Genomic DNA, 5807 nt, shown 5'->3' with positions numbered 1-5807 from the left:
GGTTCAGGCAATTCTCCTGCCCCAGCCTCCTGAGTCGCTGGGATTACAGGCACACGCCACCATGCCCAGCTAATTTTTTGTATTTTTAGTAGAGACGGGGTTTCACCATGTTGACCAGGATGGTCTCGATCTCTTGACCTCGTGATCCACCCGCCTCGGCCTCCCACAGTGCTGGGATTACAGGCTTGAGCCACCGCGCCCGGCCTTCAAGTCTTCTTAAATTTTAATGTGCATATAAATTACTTGGAAATCTTATAAAACTACTGATTCTGATTTAAGGTTTGTTTTTGTTTTTGTTTTTGTTTTTTTCCGCGAGATGGAGTCTTGCTCTGTCACCAGGCTGATGTACAGTGGCACGATCTTGGCTCACTACAACCTCCACCTCCGAGGTTCAAGTGATTCTCCTGCCTCAGCCTTCCTAGTAGCTGGGACTATAGGCACGCACCACCACACCCAGCTAATTTTTGTATTTTTAGTAGAGATGGGGTTTCACCATGTTGGTCAGGATGGTCTCCATCTCTGGACCTTGTAATCTGCCTACCTCAGCCTTCCAAAGTGCTGAGATTACAGGCATGAGCTACCACTCCCGGCTGATTTAGGGATTTTTAATAAAAATCTTGATTATGACTCAGAAGTTCTGCAGTGGAGACCAAGAGTCTAGCATTTCTAAAAAGCTCCCAGATGATGCTGATGCTGCTGGGTCCATGGACCACAACTCGAGTAGCAAGGATGTATTTGACTGAATTTCAACATGCATAAGAAAGCTCAATATTTGGCTGAGTTTATCTGGAAATGTCTAGATTAAGTTTTGCCATAGCAGGCAGAAATGGAGACTTGAGATAGAAATTAAGTTCAGTTTTAGAAAAATTTAAAAGTCAAATTTTTATGTACTGATTTTGTGACTTGAGAAATTTAGGCATATAGTGATCATTATTATCCTTCAGTGTCCAGTTCAAATATACCCTCCTCTTAAAGTCTTTCCAGGTGTTTCTCTGGTTGGAATTAACTATTTATTATTGAGAACCCATATCTTATGTTTCTTTAAAACTCATTTTTTCCATGAATCACAAATATTTACTATAAATGCAGAGATGTGACTGTCTCTTTTTTTTCCCCAAGCATACTGACTCTTATAAAGCATTTAATAATTGCTTCTGGATGAAAATGTTGATGTTAAAATAGACTGCCTATACAACGAGCATAGTATCTCAAAAGTTAAGTGCATCATGAAATCAAGTAGCTAGTCCAGAAGCATTTGAAAAGACAAAATGAAAACAGTGACTGATGGCCAGGAACTTCTCTAAGCAACAGAAGGAAATGTTCTCACAGTTTGGGGGACAAGGATAATTCAGCAGAAACAAGTCCAGACTCCTTTAGGTGATTAAGTATTTAACCTTTAAGATTGTTAAAAGACTTTGTCTGTATTAAATCTAAAATTATATTGTAAAGACTGTAAAGCTAATAATAGTTTTCATGTACAAACTTTAAAAAATATTATCAAAGATAGCTTACACCTTTGGGGAAGTTGCCAAGTTTCGTTTTCTTTTGGTAATGGCGTTTTCAAAAATTAGGTACTGTAGAATCGTTTCGTACCTGGAAGTTAGGTTCCAATATTAAAAAATATTAAATTTGGTAAAAACTACTCTTAGAATCTATTAAAACACCAATAAAATATATGTATATTTTAATATATGTATAAAATGTATATTTTAATATGTGTATAAAAATATATATTGGTAAACTGTTTTCTTTTTGTTAATATGTGTATTTAAATTTTTATAATTTAAATCCATGCAGTATGCTAGGCTTCCACTTTGGAGAACCAGGAAAATTCAAATGTTAACAGTGTATTTTATTAATAACTATTTATAATTTTTTCTAGTTTTCTTCAATTGGCAGATAGCCGTTACTCATTTGACAAATAAATCTACCATAGAAATAAAGAAGAAAAGCTCCTATGAGTTAGGAAAAAACACTGCTGGCTGGGTGCAGTGGCTCCAACCTGTAATCCCAGCACTTTGGGAGACCGAGGCAGGTGGATCACAAGGTCAGGTGCGAGACCAGCCTGGCCTACATGGTGAAATCTTGTCTCTACTAAAAATACAAAAATTAGCTGGGCCTGATGGCACATGCCTATAATCCCAGTTACTCTGGAGGCTGAGATAGGAGAATTGCTTGAACCCAGGAGGCAGAGGTTGTGGTGAGGAGAGATCACGCCATTGCACTCCAGCCTGGGTGACACAGCATGACTCTATCTTGAAAAAAAAAAAAAAGAAAAAAAACACTACTCCATTCCCCCAAATTAAGATCACTTGTACTGAGGTATGAAAGTAGGTATATCTCCAAAGATCTTAGTCTAAAGCAATAATATTTGCACAAATACATGCACTTGCTTAGAAGGGAGGAATAAATGAGCTCTGAAAATGATCATTGAAAAGCTGGAAACTGTTTTTTTGACCATGAAAGCCTGCCATAATGACCACTTTCCTTATATAAAGATGAAATATGAATTTATGACTTAATAGACTCACCAAAGTCAAGAATGTAATTTCATTTTGCCTTCAAGATTTCATGCTGTCTACCAGCAAGTATCTAAAGTATTGCTCCGTCTGCAATTGTTACAGAACAGTCCTATCAGTCCACAGGAAAGAGGCTGGAGAGAGTCTGGATGCAGTGGCACCGCCTGTAATCCCAGCAATTTGGGAGGCCGAGGTGGGTAGATCACCTGAGGTCAGGAGTTCAAGACCAGCCTGCCATGGTGAAACCCTGTCTCTACTAAAAATACAAAAATTAGCCGAGCATGGTGGCACGCACCTGCAATCCCAGCTACTCAGGAGGCTGAGGCAGGAGATTTGCTTAAACCTGGGAGGCAGAGGTTGTGGTGAGCTGAGAAGCTGAAATCATGCCATTGCACTCTATCCTGGGTGACAGAGCAAGACTCTATATCAAAAAAAAAAAAAAAAAAAAAAAAAAAAAAAAGCTGAAGAGAGCTATCCAGTTTTGAGCGAGTCGTAAAGCCCATTTTAATCTGCTTTAAAGTACATGTGGGAGTATTACTGATATAATGTAGTCCAAACAGTTTCTCCATACCTCTGAAAACCTGAGACCTTTAAAATGAGGAGTGGTCATTCTTTGGCTGCCACTATGTTAGCTATAACTTTTTTGTGTTACTGTCTGAGTCTTTCTAAAATTTCCCTCATTATATTCAAGACTGATGGTTTTGTCTTTTTTTCTGCATAGATTTTTAAAACACTGTTCATTTAAGTAAAACGAGATCTTTGAACACTGAAAACATCTATACGTTAATTTTTAAAATTTATTTCTGTCTTTCCATCTCTATAACTAAAAGTAGAAATTACTTAATCTTTGTTCTGTAGTAAAAGATTTATTACAATTATGACTTTACCATTTCTGAGACAATTATGAGTCACCCAGAAACATATATTCATATTTGCTATTGAATATTTTCTTTTTTTTTTTTTATTTAAGAACGAGAGAAAGGAAGAAAAAGAATTAAAAAAAAAAAAAAGAAAAAGAATAAAGGAAAGGAAGAAAGAGGAAGAGGAAGAGGGAGAGAGAACAGGGGTGTTGCTTTATTGCCCGGGCTAGAATGCAGTCTAAAACTGGGTATGCCTGTAATTGTGTTTAATAATAGAGACATTAAAAAAAAAATGAGGGAAGAAAATAATTAACAAGCAGCCAACCAATATTTCATTTAAAGCTGTAAATACGTGTGATGTAGTACTGATAAGAGTGTATATTTTGTGTATTTAAAGTGGAGAGTTCTATGAATGTTAATTAAGTCTACTTGTTCCAGATCTGAGTTCAAGTCCTGGATATCAATGTTAACATTCTGTCTCATTGATCTATCTAATATTGATGTTGAAGTCTCCCGCTATTATTGTGTGGGGGTCCAAGTCTCTTTGTAAGTCTTATATATCTGGGTATTTCTGTATTGGGTGCATGTATGTTTAGGATCTTTAGCTCTTCTTGTTACATTGATCCTTTTATCTTTGTGTAATATCTTTCTTTGCTTCTTTTGATCTTTGTTGCTTTGAAATCTATTTTATCAGCAAAAATTGCAACTCCTGCTTTCTATTTATTTATTTTAGCTCTCCATTTGGTTGGTAAATTTTTCACCATCCCTTTGTTTTGAGTCTTTATGTATCCTTGCATGTGAGATGGATCTGGATGTAGCATACCAATGGGTCTTGGCTTTTTTTTGCCTGTCTGTGTCTTTGGATTGGGGGATTTAGTCGATTTAAATTTAGAATTAATAACAATATATGTGTGTTTGATACTGTCATTTAATATTAGCTGGCTGTTTTTCCCATTAGTTGATGCAATTTCTTAAATATGTTGATGTTCTTTATTTTTTGGTATTTTTTAGAAAGGCTGATACTGGTTGTTCCTTTCTATTTGTAGTGGTTCTTTCAGAAGCTCTTGTAAAGCAGGCCTGGTGGTGATGAAATCTCTGAGTGCTTGCTTGTTCACAAAAGATTTTATTTTTCCTTCGCTTATGAAGCTTAGTTTGGCTGGATGTAAAATTCTGGGTTGAAAGTATTTTTCCTTAAGGATGTTGAATATTGGTCCCCACTCTCTTCTGGCTTGTAGGGTTTCTGCTGAGAGATCTGCTGTGAGTCTGATAGGCTTCCCTTTATGGGTAACCTGACCTTTCTCTCTGCCTGCCCTCAGTATTTTCTCTTTCATTTCAACCCTGGTGAATCTGGCGATTATGTGCCTTGAGGTTGGTCTTCTTGAGGAATATTTTTGTGGTGTTCTCTGTATTTCCTGGAGTTGAATATTGTCCTGCCTTGCTAAGTTGGGAAAGTTTTCCTGAATGATATCCTGAAGCGTATTTTCCAGCTTGGATTGATTCTCTTCGTCACATTCAGGTACACCTATCAAGCGTAGATTAGGTCTTTTCACATGGTCCCACATTTCTTGGACACTTTGCTCGTTCTTATTTATCCTTTTTTCTCTAATCTTGTCTTTTTGTTCTATTTCATGAAGTTGGTCTTCGACCTCTGATATCTTTTCTTCTACTTGATCAATTCGGCTGTTAAAACTTGTGCATAGTTCGCGAAATTCTCGTGTTGTATTTTTCAGCTCCATTAATTCACTTATATTCCTCTCTAAATTGTGTGTTATTGTTAACATTTCTTCAAACCTTTTTTCAAAGTTCTTGGTTTCTTTGCATTGGGATAGAACGAGTTCTTTTAATTCCCAGAAGTTTCTTATCATCCACTTTTTAAAGTCTGCTTCTGCTAATGGAACACAGTCTTTCTCCATCAGGCCTTGTTCTGTTTCTGATGAGGAACTGTGATCCCCTGTAGAGGGAGAGGCGTTCTGAGTTTGGGTATTCTCAGCCTTTTTAGGCTGTTTTCTTCCCTTCGTTATAGATTTATCCATCTGTGGTCTTTATAATTACCGTCTTTATAGTTGGGTTTCTGAATGGACGTCCAACTTGTTGATTCCCTGCGCTAGAATCTGAGCAACCCACTGCGCCTGCCAAAACGGCGGTGTTATGATTGATGGTGCTTTTCTGACTCTGCACCAAGAACCGCCACACCAAGGCAGCAGCAAAACCGCCTCACCGGCCTCAAGAGTCACGCTGGCGACACGTGGGGCTCCTCCGCTGGGAATCTCCTGGTGTGTGAGCAACAAAAATTGATCTGAAAGTGTGGCGTCCTCTCGTTCTCTGCTCTTTCAGTGGGAGCTGCAACCCCGAGCTGCTAGTGATCAGCCATCTTGGATCTCTCCAATGCTATTGAATATTTTCAAACTGAATAATTTTTTGTTTTTTT

The sequence above is a fragment of the Sapajus apella genome, unplaced genomic scaffold (assembly GCF_009761245.1).
Source record: "Sapajus apella isolate SASKATOON/1434 unplaced genomic scaffold, GSC_monkey_1.0 scaffold157, whole genome shotgun sequence".
Classification (NCBI taxonomy): domain Eukaryota; kingdom Metazoa; phylum Chordata; class Mammalia; order Primates; family Cebidae; genus Sapajus; species Sapajus apella.
This window is presented reverse-complemented; position numbering follows the sequence as displayed.